This window comes from Mastomys coucha, unplaced genomic scaffold (assembly GCF_008632895.1).
Source record: "Mastomys coucha isolate ucsf_1 unplaced genomic scaffold, UCSF_Mcou_1 pScaffold7, whole genome shotgun sequence".
Taxonomy (NCBI): Eukaryota; Metazoa; Chordata; class Mammalia; order Rodentia; family Muridae; genus Mastomys; species Mastomys coucha.
Genome location: NW_022196913.1, coordinates 95,916,686 through 95,936,163, shown reverse-complemented (window position 1 = coordinate 95,936,163; position 19,478 = coordinate 95,916,686). Strand labels below are relative to the sequence as shown.

At 47.3% G+C, this 19,478-nt stretch overlaps 1 protein-coding gene across 2 annotated transcripts in view; it reads right to left on the bottom strand.

Moving 5' to 3' along the window:
- Zhx2 (zinc fingers and homeoboxes 2) overlaps positions 1-19,478 on the bottom strand; it is a 153,209-nt gene that overhangs the window by 68,550 nt on the left and 65,181 nt on the right. For both annotated transcript variants that reach the window (XM_031359373.1, XM_031359372.1), the window contains exon 2: positions 12,171-12,244. The gene's annotated coding sequence lies outside the window, so the exon portion shown is untranslated. The remainder of the gene's footprint in view (positions 1-12,170; positions 12,245-19,478) is intronic.

Genomic DNA, 19,478 nt, shown 5'->3' with positions numbered 1-19,478 from the left:
CCTCATTTATAGTGTAATTCCACCCTTGTGCAGCAGCCTTTTAATATTGGCTCCTCCAACAAGCCTGAGGCATGCTGTCAGAGCCGTGATGGTTCTTCACGGTTGATGATGAGGCTTGTAGTCACTAGGGAGCTGGACTTCTTGTATATCTATGAGGGTTGAACCTTCCCTGAGTGTGGGCAGATCACATGGGCTGCAGTTCTGGAGCTGATGTGGTATGCCTACCTCCCCTACAACCTTTCAAAAAACATTGTGTGTGTGTGTGTGTGCTAAATGCGTCATGGCGCTTTTACATCAGGGCTTCTTGACCTTTGAAAGACTGCCATTTGGGGCTAGAAAACTCTTTGCTGGGGGGGGGGCTGTGTGTGTTCAATAGGTTTTGTACAGCTTGCTAACGGCATCCTGTGACCATCCAAAATATGTCCAGCCATTGACAGCTGTCTCCTAAGGAAGGGGCTGCTCTTTTCTCTTCTAGTGGCTGAGAATTATGTTTCAATTTTTAAAAAATCGTATGTCATGAGAACTTTCAGTGCCACCCAAGTCCTCTTGTGTATATAGGATCGTCAGGAGGGGCTGGCAGTTCTCCACATCCTTTACATTCCACTCTTGCTGGATGTGCTTGCTTTGATTCCAAGCAAATGCAGTCTGGCTTCTGACTGCTGCTTCTAGAGATGACAGATTTGACATGCTATTGAGTTTAAGTTCTCAGTAGTTTGCCAAACATCATTCGGAAAATAGGGTCAAGCCAATCTACTGGCTACAGTCCAGGGACTTTTCTCGGAGCAAGAAAGGTCTCAGCAGTAGGGTCATGACAGGCTGCTACCTGCCCTTTCTCTCTCCCTCACACCCACCAGCAGCTCGTGGTGCCTCTTCCTTCATAATGACTCCTGCTTCAATGTGCCTGACCAGCCCTACTCTTTGATCTTGGCCCACTTACCACTGCCTCTTTCCCAGTCTCCTGCTTTGACACAAGCTCACCGATAGTCCAGTTTTACATTGCTCTGGGGTGATATGAAAAAAGGAAGTAAGTCAGGTGCCAGGATGAGAGCTCGGTGGTAAAGCATTTGCCATGCAAATGTGAGAGCCTACGTTTGAGTTCCCAGAACCCTTGTAAAGCCAGACAAAGTAGCATGCATCCATGATTCTAGCATCATATGGGGAGAGGAGAGACAGGCTAGAAGCCTCCTCAGGAGCTCTTGGACCATCTAGCCTAGTGTATGCAGTGGGGAACAACAGAAATGAGACCCTGTCTCAAACGATGTGGAAAGTAAAGACCGATACAAGAAGCTGACCTCTGAACTCCATGTGTATACCTTAGCGTATGTGCACCTGCACTCATACACATATATACGAACGCACCATATACACACAACAAAAAATAAAATAAAAATATATGTCAGATCATGTCTTATTGGTCCCAAGTATGTTGTATGAAGGTGAATTTTATATGTCTCTTCCACTTTGGTGTCTAAAGAACAGGAGGCTGGATATGCAGTGCTCAGGAAAGGTGGGTCAGGAACCAGTCCAGATGTCACCTAGATCCCTATGGTCCCCTTATATGCTTCAGTTTCTACGTCACTAGTTTTCCACAACCCTTCCACTCCCATGAGGACCAAACTACTATGGCAATACAAGTCCTGCTATAAGGGATTTGCTTCAGCTTCTTTGCTTAGGTCTCACTGGCCACAGCCTGGGGCCTTGGCTTCTCTAGGGCCACCATTGCAAAGGAGAGGTGTTGCTAGAGGAGGAACTATGACCCATGAAGAGGACCATTCCCAGTGACAATATACAAGACTTAGCAAAGTCAGTTGAGCTACAATGCTTGAAAACAAAACATTGTTCCAACATGACTGATGAATTGGAGGAAAGCTATGCACTATGTGAACTTAGCTTTTGCTTACACCTGGTTTCGGCAGTGAGAAACAGTAGATATAGTTAGAGAGAGCTGTCTGACTGAACAACGTTGTGTAGGAAATACACAAAACTGACCCTGAGTCCTTAGACTGTCTCCTTCCTTTTTTAGTACATAGGATGCTTTGATGTCACTACTTCCTGAGATTAGTCACTTGGTGGAAGGTGGCTATCTCAGGGGCACATTAAGATAACAACAAAACACATGCATACCTCAGAAACATGCCAGCTGCCTCAGTTTACCTGATGGCTTACCAGCTACAACATTCACAGCTGCTCCAATTCCACTGTCTTTCTGCCACATCACAGTCATTTACAAGGTGGCACTTTTGTCACTGGCCTTTGTCAAGTGGGCTTTTCTGCCAAGCAAAGCGCCATGCTTCTTGCCGTATTTGTGTATTTCTAGACCACAGATGACAAAACCATGCTACTGTTAGGGTCACCCGGGTTTCCTGCTCACAACACTATGTTCCTAACCACATCTTCCCAATGGCCCTGTGACTTTTCATACAGTTTTGTGGCATGGTGTCTTGAGGGACATGCACCCTGCATTATTGTGTACCCAAGTTTGCTCCACATGGCCACTTTCAAGGCTCCATGTGTTGCTGTAACTTGGGAGAGTTCCTCATAGAGTGATGGGGTGGCTGAACACTGCACCCATGGGATGTGCATTCTTCCTCCCTCTTGCCTTTCCTTACTCTTGCTCTTGTCTGGGACTATATAGCGTTCCCTCCCATCCCTGTCTTATGCATCACGAAAAGCTATAAGCTTTGTCTCAGCCTCTGTTTTTGAGGGACCCTAGGCTGGGAGAGTGAATCTACATAGAGATAGCAGTGAGTACATAACTCTGTCAAGGACCCAGGCTTGGTGCAGCTGAGGAACAAGAAGAAGCAGTGGGTTTGGTGTCTAGAGTGTGAGAAGGGATGTGGTTGTAAATGAGGCTGAAAAGGAAAGGAGGGTGAGAACTTTCCAGGCTCTGGAGGAAGTCTAGAACTCAAACGATGCATAGCACAAAGGTATAGATGGGTACAGGTTCTGAGAAGTACGTGGTTTGACTTTATTTGTTTATTAGTGTTTTGAGACAGCATACGCTGACCTCAAACTCATGATGTTAAGTCCTCCTGCTCCGCTCTCTTGAATGCTGAGATGTAGGTACACCTGGCTTTGGTTCATAATTTAAGAATTATCAGTTTGGTTGGGCCTTGAGTGGGGAGACACTTTCTAGTGGTCTGAATGAGAATATCTCCCTGTACTGGCTGGTTTTGTGTGTCAACTTGACACAAGCTGGAGTTATCACAGAGAAAGGAGCCTCCCTTGAGGAAATGCCTCCATGAGATCCAGCTGTAAGGCATTTTTCTCAATTAGTGATCAAGGGGGGAGGGCCCAGCCCATTGTGGGTGGTGCCACCACTGGGTTCTATAAGAAAGCAAGCTGAGTAAGCCAGGGGAAGCAAACCAGTAAGCATCCTTCCATGGCCTCTGCATTAGCTCCTGTCTCCAAGTTCCTGCCCTGTGACTTTCTTTGGTGATGAATAGCAATGTGGAAGTGTAGGCTAAATAAACCCTTTCCTCAACAACTTGCTTCTTGGTCATGATGTTTTGTACAGGAATACAAACCCTGACTAAGACACTCCCCTATGCTCAGATGTTTGAAAATTTGGTCTCCAGTTAGCGGTGCTTTTTAGGTGGTTTTGCTGCAGGGAGTTTGTCACTGGAGATGGGCTCTGAGAGTTGAAGATTCCTTGCCACTTCTGGTTCACTCTCTCTGCTTTATGCTTGCAATTGAGGGTGTGAGCACTAAGCTTTCCCCTCATCTGCCATGTTTAGAGCCTGCTGCTCTGCTTTCCTGCCATCAAGGGCTCTAACCCTCTGCAACTGTAAATCCCAACAGACTCTTATATAAGTTGCCTTAGCAATAATGTTTAATAACAGCCGCACAGAGAACAACTAATGTGTCCCTCATGTCCAGATGGGAGATTTCCAAGGTCTGTACCTTGGGCAGAAATAGTGACTAGAAAATGATAGTGAAACTGTTGTCTCTGTATCTGGGGATGAAGAGGACCTTCTAAGGACCTACAGATGAATTTTGTGTGTTTCGTTAATGTCAGTATCTGTGCAGGTCATTATTCATTATAGAAACAAAGAAACAGCTTTCAAATGAAACTGACGATTCTTGGGAGGCGGAGGACCATGGTCATAATGGTCATAATGTTGGTGAAAGCATACAGCTTTTTCTCTGCGAGTGCACATGTGCATACACGTGTAAAATGATGTGAGGAAAGGCTCTTGCTTCCAGCTCTCCCTTTAAGGGAACAATAGCCACAACATAAAAGAATACAGTGCGTGCAAAGCTTGTGTCTGAAACAAGGCCAGAGAAAAATGAAATTAATCACATGGGAGAAGAAGCTACCTCGGGGCAGATGAAGACAGTGCACTATTAATGTCGAGTCTGATTCAAAACCACTAAAATCAGAGCTTCCAGTTAAGAGTTAGGGACCATACTTAAAACAGCTCTCTGTTTCAAGTGGGACATGGGAGCCGGGATGGAGATTGATTTAAGTTAATTAAATCTAGGGCTTAATGAAGTGTTTGTTCTTGGATACACACTGCACCCTTCTTGCATGGCTAATATAGGTCTGAGTATGTAGCATAACTGTGTTTAGGAGCTTAAAGTGGAAAGGAGGTGTGGGTGTCCGTTGGACCCATGAATACAAAGATGTTTTGGACAGGGAGAATCACGGAGTGAGAGATGAGTGATTTATGTGGGGACAGACCTAGTTCTTGGGAGAGTCAGGGTGGGGAGAGCTGGTTTCTAGTCTCCACACTGCCACTCACTTGACCCTGGGCAAGTGACCCATCCCAAAGGACTCCTCATCTTCTTGTCACATGACACACCTTGGATGGCTCTACTCCACGCCACAGATGCCATTTGTGCCTCAACGTTCAGCAGCAATGCCAGGTTGAGGCAGTTTCCTGAGTTTACCCGGGTGCTGCTGTGAGCACTTGATGTGCATTAACTCACTGAGTGCTCTTAGTTGTAAACATGGCCAGCCTGCTCTATGGAGGAATGAACGGGCATAGAGAAGCGATTGAATTGCTTAGGTGGCATGGATGGTTACTGTTACAGAGGGATGCTTAATTTTGATTAGTTAGTGTCCATCTTTACTTCTGCCTCCTCTAGGGATGGGTTACCAGAACCTAACTACCCTGGTCTCAGTTTTCCTCTACATACAATTTAGAAATTCATATCTGCCATGCTCTTCTTTCCTTCAAGAGAAAAGGCCACAATGTCAAGGTGCTTAAGGGGCTTCATGGACAGGCCTGCTGTGCTAACAGTGGAGGCTGATCACCCCAGCCGGGCTCCTTTTCCCTAGGCTCACTTGGCACAAATGTTCTGTCAGCAATGTCACACCTGCATTGGAAGACCTAGGTCAAGTTGGCCACTGGGTGTCAATATCAAGTGCTGTGACTTAAAGGATGCCGCAGCTCACTGAGTATATTAGTGACTAAACTTGTGGTGACCCAATTCTTGGCAAGAAGCAACATCAAGAAGGGAAGGTTGAGTTTTGCTCAGAGTTTGAGTGGTTGTTCAAGGGGATAGTGTCCATCATGATGCAGAGGTGTGCAGCCAGAATGTGATGCCGTCTTGGTTGGGTCTGCTTTCCAACTACAGGGAGAGGGGCAGGAACGCGCCGATGCACCGCTTGATTTCTCCCTTTTCTTCAGTCTGGGACTCAAGCCCATGGATGCTTGGTGCTGTCCACAACCGGGGTGGGTCTTTCCCCTTTACCTGAATCTCTCCAGACACGCCCTGTGTTTTGTTTCTTAGGTGATTTTACAAGTTGACAATGGAGATGAACCACCATCCAGAGTCACTCAGGTTCATAGCTCTCAAATTGGGCATTGGAATGTTTCCTCCTCTTGGTTACTTCTTGGGAGTGCACAGAACCTCCTAACTTGAAATCCCACAGTCTGAAGAGCAGAGAGCAGACGGCATTGGGCTTGCATGCTCCTGGGGCTGGGATGTGGTTTCTGTGACATGGCTTCCACAAGTCCTGTTCTCCTTTAGGGGCAGCTGGATCTCTAGTTTCAGAAGAACAGCAACTGTACTTTAGTTCCTTTTCTGAGCATCTTCCTACTGAGCAGAAGTTGGAAACTACACCAGCTTTGGACCAGCCAGCCAGCTTGTACTCATATTCCAGCCCTACCACAGTGGGACCTCTGGAAGCCACATGCTGTCCTGAACCTTGGGCTCTTATAGCTCAGTCATACCCATGCTCTGTGGCACAGCTCAGTGGAGCTCTCTCACTGTGGCTCTGCTTTGTGACTGGCTTTGGAAGGGTGGATACTGGCTAGTGATATAAACTGAGGCTTCTACATGTCCTTTTATCTTCTCTTTGTGAACTCTACTGTTTCTCCCTTGAGGACAGGGTGAATGACTTAGACAGCTTTGACACCTGACATTCCAGCTGAGGTTGCCCCATGTCAAGCAGCATTTAACAATCAATGTTCAAAGACATGAAAGCCAAGTCCTCAAACCCCTAAGCTGACATCCAATATGGCAGCCATCTCATCCCAGAGAGGCCATTGATTTCACCCTTCAGACCTGGGAGCTGACTAAACACGTCCTACTGTCCTCCATAAGGCTTATGGGGTTGTTTGATACAAAGCACTGCCATGGGAATAAATAGCCAAAATAGCCAGAGAAGGGATTTTAAAAATTGGGGCATTCTATTCCTTCATGACTTTGCCTGTCTGTATTTTGGTGTACAGTTTGAACTTTCTTTTCTCTGCTTGTTTCTTTGCTCTGGGATGCAAAGGGCAGGGGCTGTATTTACACATACACACACATACACACACTCACATGCATGCATGATGCTTATGCACGCATGCACATACATACACACACACACTCACGCACACCCGCACACAGACAGACAGATAGACAGATACACGCATGCACGCACGCACGCACGCACACCAGCACATACACACACACACACACATGCACGCACGCATGCATGATGCACGCACGCATGATGCACACGCACGACACATGTGCACACACGTGCACGCACGCGCACAACTACGCTCCCCGTACAGATGTTCTTGTAGTGGTTCACTCAATGAAATCCTGAGAGGAGGAACAGAAAACTATAAGTCTTATACCTTCCCTTCTGTCTCCTGTTTCCTCTCCCAGTCCACTTACTTAATACAAATCCCATATATACTCTAAATAAACAGGTTATATTTGTTGAAGACAAGCTTTCTGCTGATGCCAAGAATCTACTCCTTCAACAGTCAGCCAGACCATGCCTCCTCCCTCAGATACGGCTCACGTCTGCTGCTGCAGTCTTCCTCCTCCTCCACAGTGGCTCCTCCCTGCTTCAGTCCCAGGCTGTCCGTGGGCATGTGTGGCTTCCGTGGCAGCTGTGGCCATTTACCTGGGGAGCTTTCAAGACTTCATCTAGAGCTCCAGGAACTCCACGGCCCTTCAGTGTCTTCACTTGCCAAGTGAGTTGCCATGAGGATAACGCAGTCTCCCAGACTTGTCTGTGAAATTTTAATGAGATCATACAGCTCCACCTCAGCCTCAGAGGTGCCGTAGAGTAAGCATTTGGTACACGGGATAGTTCCTATAATGATAGACTTGGTAATATGGAAAAAGAAGTCCTAACCAGCATGTATTTCATACTTGGCATATCTCACTGTTTTAAATACTTTTCTCTAGGTCTTCTTATGTATTTATTGCATTTTGAACCCGATGGCAGCTCTCCCTGAAGACAGTGCTATATTCCCAATTTATGGATGAGAAAACTGAGGTACAGCCAATTTAAATAACTTACCCAAGAAAAGACAGCTAATGAGACCACCATATTGCTCTCTCCACTTTATTCATCCATCTTTCTCATTGCTGATCTAGAGGGTAATAAATTTTTGCCTTTAAGAGCTTACTTAGTAGAGTGTCTGGCGCACAGACTAATTCAGTGATAGGGGAAGCCAGAGGGTGGTGGTGGTCTTTTCTGTCTTGACACACCCCTTTGAGGCAAGGGTCCGGATCGCCTAATCTCTGCACCTTCTGCTACTGAATCAGCTGGTTTGGACAGATGGCGCTTTGAGGAGGAGGCACAGGCTGATTCTCAGCCTGGCATGCACACTCTGGGCTCTGCACATGCTGTCTTACAATTCAGCCTGACTCAAGGCCCAGGAAGCAGACAAGGCTCTCAGCAGCCCCAGATGAGCTGGGGGGGGGGGGGGGGGGATGGGGGTGGGATCAGCAGTTTGGTGTAGAAAGCACTGTTTAATAATGCTATCACGCTACCCTGTCCTCATGGAACCGGTGTGACATTCTGCATTTTAAAAAGTGACAAGCTTCAATTGCTATGCATGACCCATGTCTGGCATCATGGTGACTCCTGGCCCCAGAGCACCTGCATTTTCTGGTGACAAACAGCTTACAGGGATCAGGGGACTGATGGCTTTGTGCAGAGTTGTCCTCATGGACCCTTCTAAGCCCTCTGTAGTGCAATTGTTCTATCCTCCTGTCAGAGTATAATTTTCATTAAATATTAAAGAGCTGTTTGTTAAAATAATGTCGTCATGGTAACAGAGTTGGGTGGGGGGTGCTGGAACAGCTTAGCGCTGTCCAAATTGCAGCATATTAATCAAGTGCTTTGCACTACGCAGTGAGCGTCCCTTTGAGCTATCTGGTGACAATGACTCTGGAGGATCCAGGAACTTTTGCAGCTGCTGGTGCCCAAGATGTTGGCTGTCATGAGGTCCTGGGGCTGAGTTGTGCTTGTTGGATGGGTGGATGGATGGACAAATGAAGGAATGCTGGAAAATAAATTCTAGCTGTTTGTGTTAGAGCTGTTTCTGACAGATCTTCTGTTTTTCATTTGCCCTTTTATAGCGGGAAGGAGTTTTGCCAGGAAGTTGGGGGACAAGAGCCAGGAAAGCAAATCAGGGGGTGGGGGCACCGCTTCTTTTGCTCACAGGGAGAGCAAGTGGCAGCAACAGAGAGGTAAAGTAAAGAAGCTTAGAAGCAGGCTGCCCGGGTCAAGTCCTAGCTCTGTGTACTGTGAGGAGTGACTCGCTCTCCCAAACCTGCACTTCCACCTCCATCAGAGGAGCACAGCTGTGTTGGCTTTGTGTCTGAGGACAGGTAAGAGATGACAAATGATAGCCTCAAATCCCAGGCACCCACTCTTCCGCTGGCCTGTTATCGCTATGGGCACCACAGCTCTGGCTGCAAAGGTCGTCGAAGACACCACTGAAGGACTATTTCAAGGTGTGTTCACATTTGAAAGAGCCCAGTGGGTCCTGCCCACTGCCCAGGTGTTTTCTGAGATCAGTACGTTCTCCATGGAAGGGGCCAGATGGTGGTCATACACCACTGTCTGGTGTCTGAGAGTATCCATCAAAATGTCACGTACTAGAAGGGTGGGCTCCAGGGCTGTGCTGCTGACAAGGTAGGACTTTTAAGAGGTGTGAATCACCCTAATGAAGGTGATTAGGTCACTGGGAGTGCCAGCCCTGTGGGAGATTAAAGTAGTTCTCTCAGGGCCTTTATTAGTTCTAGGGAGAATAAGGCAACATAATGAAAAAAAGCCTGGCTTTCTTGTTTCGGGCTTCCTACTCGTCATATGTCTCTTCCACACATGCTTCTAACATCCACCAAGAAGACATATGGGTTAGGGCACTTGATCTTGGGCTCGTAGTCTCTAAAACCAACTAGACAAGCCTCTTATCTTTATACATTATCCAGACTCAGGGTTTTTGTTATAGCAACTGAAAATGGACCAATACACACTTTCCACAGAAGAGTCAAGGTTTTTGTTTTGTTTTGTTTTGCAGTTATAAACATAGGCAAACATTTTTAGCTCACATTCCACACACACAGGGAGAGACATTGCTGGTCCCTGCTGTACTGCCTTAGGAAGAAGTACAGGAAAAATGAAGACAAAGCAAAAGGAGCTATAAAGCTTCTCTCCCTCTACCCAAAAAAGTGTGTTGAAGGTATCCAGAGAGAGAGAGAACCAGAGAGACACACAGAGAGCCAGACAAAGATGAGAGAGAGAGAGAGAGAGAGAGAGAGAGAGAGAGAGAGAGAGAGAGAGAGAGAGAGAGAGAGAGAATCCCCTCACCCCTCAAGGAGAGACTGACTTCTGGCTTCTGAGTCCCACCTCTGCAGAGGCTTTTTCTCTGCATGCCTCCACTTCATTAATGCCTTTACTGACTGATTTCTGTTGGTTGTGTCTTTTCTCTGCTGCTACCCAATGTGCCCAAGATCTTTTTCTTTGCCTTTTAATTCTTTAACTGGCAGAGAAAATGGAACCCAATCAAGACTTTTAGATGGTAAGAGAGAGGAGGCAGGAATTGGATACTGAGCCATACCGTGTTCCCTGGGGCCAGCAGCTGGTAACTGACTTTGGAGCAGGGTCAGAAAGAGGAAAGAGACAGCAGGAAAGATGCACACCCAGTAGACCATACACAGCATCTCCAGATTGGAGAATGACCTCAGAGCGAGTAACTACATCCGGGTTCTACCATGGAGCTACAGCAGAGCCTCTGACTATAGCCCCGGCATTACCTCTGACTCACATGATACCCTGGATGAGGGGGTGACCATGATGAGATCCTTGCTGTGTCCTGGCACAGCTTTATACCAATCACTGAATCCTTATGATCCTGTCCCCATTAATCAGATGAGGAGACTGAAGCACAGAGAGGCTAGCAACTTGGCCAAAGCCACAAAGCTAGTGGAGAGCTGAGGCCTGAACATGGCAGTCTACTCTAGAGCCCCTACCCTTCTGCAGAGATACTCTTTCCTTGGATTCCCCTTAGCCACTTTATTTGACCAGCATTTGCTGAGCACCTTCTAAGTGTCAGGGCCCGGACATGCAAGGACACAGTTATCCTCACAGCTCAGCTTTAAGGATGTTATGGGTCATGGCTTAGAGTCACCGTCTGTTTCTGCTTTCCCTTTCTTTCCTCTCCCCCTTCTGTCCTCAAATAGTGTCCAGGACTTCCCATCACTACCCTGAGGACACAGAGGCTGGTCACTCATACTCTGCCCTGATCTTGGACTCACTCCTGCCTAATGTCCTCATTTGGGTCTGGAGTCTAGCGTTTCTCCTGTCCCACAGGTAGGGGTTTGGTCACCTGAGTGTGCAGGATAAGTCTTGCCCCTGCCAAAGGACCCAAGCTTCTGGGTACTGTCCATTTCCTATTCTCTGGCACCCACCTACTTGGGCCTTACCAATGTATTCCCTTATTCCTCTTGTGAATTGGGCAGTAGGTGACACCTCCGACCCTTTTTACATGTTCCCTAGGCCTTTTCTTCCATTCTGTGCAGTCAGCATCTTAGACCAAATCTTCTGATGGTGTGACTAGCGGGAAGTTCTTTGGGTAGCCCTGCTGTGGGAGGGGCCGCTGCTGAGCCATTCCTCAGAAAAACCTCCAAAAACCTCCCATCATGCTTTGCATACTCTTCATCTATCATGTACACCAGGTGTTTAGGATTACAGATGTGTACCTAGGCTGCCCGGCATCAGCTGGTGACACTGGGGCACAGGAAAGACGCAAGGTAGTCTCTGCAGTGGCCATCCATCTTATCCTCAGCCTCCACCCTCTTCCTATATATCCCATCCCTCAAAGGTTCTAGATTATCACAGAAGAGAGCAGAAAAAACACTGCTTTACCAAAGCTTCCCACTTCAGTATTTTCCATGGACATTTGTCCAGCCTCTCCTTGAATTCTGACACTGACAGGGAACTCACTATGGACCCAAGTTTTTCACTGCATCTGTGCATGTCTCTTGTCAGGGAGTTTTGCTTAGGCCAAGTCATCAACTGTCCCCACCTCCACCCCTGGCCCCTGAACCCTTATCAGGGCTAGTACTTTAGGGTGACTTTGACTACTGGCTAAGCCAGGCGCTAGCTACACACTCTGTTCTAAGACAATTTTTTTTTTTCTGAACATAACTCTAAAAATATGTCCCTGGCCTGGAAGTCTGAGTTGCTGTCATCTGTGCAGAGGAGAGCGCCAGCCACCTGCAGGCTCATGGCTTCTAGGGAAGCCCTGGCAGGAAGCCAGAACATTCTGGGAGGTTCACACCTGGTAGCTTGGCTCTGTGCTGTGTCCAGGTGCGGGTGGATGGAAACAGAGTTGCAAGGTTGGCTTTCCCATGCAGCATTTACCCTTTCCTGACATCAGTCTGGGCCAGGTGCAACCACAACCCACCACGGTATCACTTACCAGTTTCTGCTTCAAGTTCCTTACATCCTGGGAATCTTGCAGCTGGATTCCCAGAGCAGCCAGTGCATAGAGACCTGCAAAGAGAGACTCCGTGTAAGAAGCAGGGCAGAGCAAAGCAGGGATCCAGTTCTCTTTCCTAGCAGGAAACTGGGATGGAGGTGGGAAGGGAAAAATGAACCCCTGTAAAGACCCAGGCACTCATCAAAGCAACTTCACAATCTCCAGGCTTTGTGGCAATGCTGAGCCAGAGAAAGAAGAGGAACAAAAAAAAAAGTGGGGGGAGGGGACCCCAACTCTGGATGAGTCAGCAGTTTGTAGCAAAAAAGAATTTTTAGGAGTGTGAAAGCAAAGGCAGATCACTTGGGTGTGGAAAGGGGTTTGGGCTTCTCTAACCTCACTCGGTGTCTCCTCAAATCATCCTTGCCCATCACCAGCAGCGAGTTGGGCAGGGTCTCTATGTTAGCAGCAAAGGCTTCAAGCAGTGTTCAGGCTTCAAGCAGAAAAGCATAATGTAGTCCTTAAAGCAAAAGGCCCCAACTCCCAACTCATATGGAGAGACTCCTGCCAAACACACCCTGTGTGCTTTGAAAATTCCTCTGGAGGGCTGTAGCGGGCAGAATAGGGCGTGTGTGGGGGCTCTGCAGTTGTGCTTTAGCGTGGTGAGTTGAGGCCTGGGCCCTAGAGCTCTGCAGCAAGCCAGTGGGGGTACCTTGTGAGCACATGTGGGCTGCTCTCAGTGGTGGGAGTCTCTCCCCTTGCTCCTCACCGCTAGGATCCTCAAAACCAAAGTGTTTCTTTTAACCCCCCCCCTTTTTTTCTTGTTTCCTCATGAACTCTCAAGTGAACTGAAGTTTCCCTGTTCTCACGGGGACACCTTTTGACCCCGGTAAAGAGAATCATCAGGGCTGTAGTTAGTGTTTATAGAGTCTTTCTCTTGACACACCTGAGCGGGATTCTTGCTGTTCAGTCATGTTCCTTTGAATAGCAAAGAGCAAGCTCACACCCTTGCTGGGAAGACAGGCTCAGGGCTGCGGATTCAGAAGTTGCATTTTAACAAGAGCCATAGGAGACTCACGGGCACAGGCTGTAAAACATGCTTTATTATTGTCTCAGTCATGGGAGGAAGTCTCTGACCATCTGCAGGTGAGGAAATGAGCTAGTGAAGCCACAGTTGGCTGCCAGGGACGCAGAGCTGGTGAAGGGTAGAGTGGATTCAAACCACTTCCATTGGCTTTTGGAAACTGCATTCCTTTCTACCATACTACCCATGGGGGAAATAAAAGGAAGGGCCAGGCAGGCCATACTTAGCAAGAGTAGTCTGGGGAAGAGCAGTCTGCTGAAGTGGGGGTGATCTCAGGCCTGACTCTCGGAGAGTGGGTGGAGGGTAGCATGAATCCAGGGGTGGGTGTCCCCTTCTCCTCCATTATGTTAAAATTCCCAGGTCTTGGACCAAGCAGTGTCTAATTGATTCCCGATTCCAAGGAATTCAGCTCTCTAGTCCCTGCCCATAGAATGACCTATCTAGGAGAAGAGCCCACTCCTTCCCCAAGGAGACCAGGCAGTGAGTGACCCTTGGGAAGTGCTATTTCCGGCAGGTGAGGGTTGCTATTCTCTGATTCCAAGCCCAGGTATATGACCAGAGGCATCTTAGCTAGCCATGATGGGGGAAGGGATGTCACACATAGTTTATTTATTCTCCTCTCACACAGTACCTCCCCACTGTAGACTCTACTTCCCCAACTCCTCTCATTCCCCACCCCCCAATACCTCCCCACTTCCCTACATCCCCCACTCCAGCTCCCCCAGTTCCTTTTTAAAAAGAGCAGGTTTTCCAGGGATGACACCCAAACAGAGCGTAACAAGTTACAATAAGACTAGGCACAAACCCTCATGGATGAGCCAACTCAGTAGGAGGGAAGCGTCCCAAGAGCAGGCCAAGGTGTCAGAAAGAGCCCCACTCCCACTGTTAGAAATTCCTCAAACACTCCAAGCTAAACAACTGCAGCATGTATGCAGAGGACCTAGTGCAGACCCATGCAGGCTCCATGATCTTCACTTCAGCCTCTGTGAGTCCCTGTGAGCCCTGCTTAGTTGGTTCTCTGGGACATGGTCTTGTGGTGTCCTCAAGCCCTTTGGTTCCTACAATCCTTCTCTGCCTCTTTCATAGGATTCTGTGGGCAAAAGACGGGGGAAAGGGATGACCCACAGAGGTTTGTTTGTTTGTTTGTTTTAAAGAATTATTAATTTTATGTACACAGGTACTGGTCTTCAGAAACACCAGAAAAGGGCCTCCAATCTCATTAAGTATGGCTGTAAGCCACCATGTGCTTGCTGGGAATTGAAATCAGGACCCCTGGAAGAGCAGTCAGTGCTCTTAACCGCTGAGGTATCTCTTCAGGCTCCTCCCCCTTTTAATGCTCTTGATTAGTGACATCCCACTCCATGTTTTGATTACAAATTCACATTATAAGGTGGGATTTTGCAGGACTCATGGATGAAGGAAGAGATAGTCCACAACCCACATGGGGTTCACAGCCGTTACTTTTCTCAATCTTGAGTAGCCTGTTGGCATTTAAAGTTAGACTTATTTCCCATGAAGAACTGGTTTCAGGACCCTATCTGGGTATTAAAATCCTCCTCTAAGACATAGGAGCCATGATGTACTGACTGGATGCTTGACACAAGCAAGCTGCAGTCATCAGAGAGGAAGGAGCCTCAGTTGAAGAAACACCTCCACCAGACCCAGCAGAAAGGCATTTTTCTCAACTAGTGATCAATGGGGGAGGGCCCATCCCATCCCTGGTGCCATCCCTGGGCTGGTGGTCCTGGATTCTATAAGAAAGCAGGCTGAGCAAGTCATGATACATAAGCCAGTAAACAATACCCCTCTACAGCCTCTGCATTAGCTCCTGCCTTCAGGTTCCTGCATTTGACTTCCAGTCCCGACTTCCTTTGGTGATGAGCAGCAATGTGGCAGTGTAAACTGAATAAACCCTTTCCTCCCCAACTTGTTTTTTGGTCATGAAGTTTTGATGTCCTAACTAAGACACATGCCAATATAATGCAGATGTTTCCTTGCTTGGTTCACACAAATGATCTTCCCCTCCGAGCATCAGCAATGGGGTGCAAAGTGCCCTGAAAGGTGATCATAGCGCACCACACGGCATGCCCCCCACACCTTCTCCACTCAGCTGTGATCAAATGCAGTTTCAGAAGGTTTTCCTGAATCCCTTACAAAGGCTGTACAAAGCTGTCCACCTCGTCTCCACCCTGCTGAAGCCTACATCTGCTGTCACTTGGTTTCCTGTGACTTGTTCTTTCTCTTCAACCTGCTAACCTCAGCCCTTCCTTAGCACCAATCTTCTAACTGCCTTCCCTCAACGTTTACCTTTTACAGAAAATTGATGAGAATTCCATCCATGTGTTCTGGCTCACCGATGTCTGCCAGCTCCAGTTCCTATGCTCTGGGCAGCCCCATGGGTGGGCTGGGGCAGACTGCTCTCTCAAACATTCTGCCCTCCTTCCTACCCTAATTACTACCATCTCACCCTGATGTCTGATGGAGGTGGTGTAGAACTGGGGAAGCGATGCCTCTGTACCTCTATTATTGACAGTACCTGTTGTTATTCCCAGGCAAGTAGGCAACTACTTGAGCACAGAGTAGCTCAGTGATTTGGCTGGGCTCCCACCAGCAGGGACTCTCAGACCTGAAAAGGCTCACAGAATCAGTTCTGGGCTTTGGTTTATCCATGGACACAGCTTCTCTCCTTCTAGAGCAGTGGTTCTCCACCTTCTTAATGCTGTGACCCTTTAATACAGTTTCCTCATGTTGTGGTGTTCCCCCCAACCATAAAATTATTTTTGTTATTACTTCATAACTATAATTTTTAAGGCTGTTATGAATCCTGATGTAAATATATTTTGGACATAGAAGTTTGCCAAAGGGGTTGTGATCCACAGGTTGAGAACCACTGTTCCAGATAGAGATTGTTTTTGACCAGCATGGTAAATGGTGTGGTGCTTGAAGACAGAAGGCATTGGCCTTAAGTCCACTCCTGCTGCTCTTGCATGGCTCCTTCTTTGTCTTCAGTTATCTCTTCTTTCTGTACACCTTGGAGAGCTATGCACATAGCCTGCCTCCACCTCCAGTGTGGGAGGGATACTGGATAGCAGTGGAAAGGGACTGCCTTAGTGTATGCCCAGTGGAGCCCACAGCTCTGTGTATGAATGGCAGAGCTCAACAGGAGACTGTGAATGAATGAAAGACTCTGTAGCATACTTAGATCTCCAAATATGCAATTTCCTCTCTTTCTGGCCTACAACCCCTGCCACACTGGCCCTACAAAGCAAAATGTTACTGAGAAAAAATATACACACAGAATTTCCTTATATGGCTCACCATTTTGCCTGAGCCTGGTCTAATCTTGTTAAGCTGCTTGGCACTTTAAAAACTGGGGCTGGAGAGATGGCTCAGATGTTAAGAGCATGGGCTGCTCTTCTGAGAACTGGGGTTCAATTCCCAGGATCCACATGGCAGCTCATAACTGTCTGCTGCTCCAGTTCCAAAGGTTTTGACACCCTCACACACATACATGCAGGTAAAACACCAATGCACATGAAACAAAAATTTAAAAAAAATCCCAAAGGTATTACATGAACTGTTCATCTTGAAAAAAAAAATGGACAGGGGCTACTTTAAAGGTTTGCAATTGAGAGACACCCTCTGTAGGATGTCTTCCTCTGATGTAGTCCATTCCATGTTCATTTAGCAAACATGTACTGGGCCATAAGGAACCACTCACAACATGCCATTATACCCTGGGGTGAGAGCATCATACTGAGAAGCATGGCACAGAAGAGGGAGCCCTGGGCTCTGGCTGGACCCAACACTCTATGACCATGAGAGGGGGAAGAAACTGAAGAAGGCAGAAGCCCACACACTGCTTCTGTGGAGTCTCAGCTTGGTAATAGGATAGTCACCTGTTCCAGGTGACATCTCACCTCAGTCAGTAACATCAGATCTGCCAAACACAAGTGGATGCTGGCTGCACATGGCTTGTCTGTGATTCCGGCCTTAGGAGGTGGAGACAGGGTCCCTGGGGTAAGTGGTATCAAACCCAGCTCTGGATTTGACCCATAGACCCTGCCTCTAATGGATTAGGTAAAAAGCTTCCTGATTGTCAAGTTCAGGCGTCCACATACAGACACAAACTCATACCCATGCATACACATGTACCTACATACATGGAACATGTATACACATCATCCATATGTATGTATGTATGTATATATATATATACACACATATATATGTATACACACACACACAGACACACACACACACCACACACACACACACACACACACACACACACACACACACACATATATATATATATTACTTGAGAAAAAGGGGGAAAGTCATTCATAGTGGTGCCCATGCTTGTAATTTTAGTGTTGGAGAGATGGAGACAGGAAGATTCTTGGGGTTCATTAGCTTAACCTGTGACATCCAAGTCCCAATAAGAGTCCCTTAAGTGCTAAACTGCTTATACTTTATACTAGAGGTTGATTCCTGGCCTCCACAGACATGTGCATGCACATGTATGCACACATGCATAGGTGTACCTGCAGAAACACAAACATACATACACACATGCCTGCAATGAAAGAGGGAGAAAGCACTCCTTCTTCATCGGGGTCAAGCACAGTCAACACTTGATATTCCGAGCACCAAGGAGGGCTACAACGGTTTTGTCCCAGGCTGTTCCTTTGTTATTTCTCCACCTCCTTACAGGGGCACAGATTACAGGCCAAGCTGTGGATAAGGTGAACTCTGGCTTTACCAGAATGGGGACAAAGGCATCAAAGCCATTATTGTGCGAATCCTAGCATGGTGCAACGGTGCCAAGCTTGCAAGGAGGGCACATGAGACTAGCACAGATTGAGGTGTATCCCAAGAGACATACAGCAGACAGGGAAGGGATGGAGGGGGGAAAGCTGTGTAAAGGAGGGGGTGGGTGCCTACGATGGGAGAGACATGAAGGTAACCAGAGTGGCTGTGGTGGAGAGGGCAGCAAAAGAGGATGGGAGTTCTCTAGGCCTTGAAAGCCCTTCAGTGCATTGAATCTTCACCTGGGAAAGAAGAGAGGCCACCGGTGACTTGGATTCTGTATCTGGTCCAGGCTCAGGGTTAGTTAGAAGTGTCTGTCGAATGGAAATCTGCCTCCTCTATATCTGGGTGCTCCATAATTTGAAAGCTTTGCCCAGAATTTCTGAAATCTTCAGCTAGAGCAACCACAGTGCTGTCTGATTTATGTAGAGAAGAATTCTCCTTGCTTGAGCCTCCTTTTGTCTGGCCTGGGGGATCCTGGCTCTACTGTGGCTGTTGGTAGGTGTGTGTGTATGTGTGTGGGGGGGATGGGGATGGGGATGGGGATGGGGAGTGGTGAAAACACCTCTGATTACAGCTTCCAGCACTGCTGGGAGGCTGGGAAGCCACGAGAACCTGGAACCTTTGTGTGAGACACAAAGGTGAGCTGGAAACACAAGCCCCCAGGGCTGGCAGTGGTTTCTTTCTTTAAATAAACAGCTCTGTCAGAGACAGCATCAACTGAGAATTTTCCTATAATCTCTAAGAAACAAGAGTCAAACATGGACAATGGAGGAGGCTGGAATCCAGTTCCCCTAGGAGGTCATGACAGGTTAGGACTTGCGAGCATCACCTCAGAGTGGGTATAGCTGTCTCCCTCCCGGCAGTGGGCCCCAAGGTCCACTGAGATGGTGTGTTCCTGCCTAGAGACTGACAGATGGTGTCTTTTATTCAAGAGCTTTGTGACTGAGACAGATATTTTTTTAATTTTTTTTGTCATCTATAAAGCTGAATAGAATGGAGATTAAATAATACTATAGTTAAGTTTGTGATTATAATTGTCCTGCCCCTCATGTCATCTTAGCTACTGTGTGAACTCATGGCACTGACGAGGTAGCACCTAACAAATGCTGAGTCTGCTTCCCTTCTCCTGAGCAGCCCTTATTTTTTGACCGCATTTAACAAAACTCTGGATTTCCAGAGGGCATCAGATAATCCCACAGAAATTCTATTGTCCTATGAGTGATTGATAGAGTGGGTAGGGATAGGAGAAAGCAACTACCTGTGGGCTCTCCCCTAGCTGTGTTTTCTTTCCAGCCCTTTATTAAATATCTCAAATATTACGTGCCTTCAGGATCAAAATAAAATTGCCAGAAGTTTTGACTTTGCACTCATAAATAATACTCACTAAACTCATTTTTCTAAAAAAAAAAAAA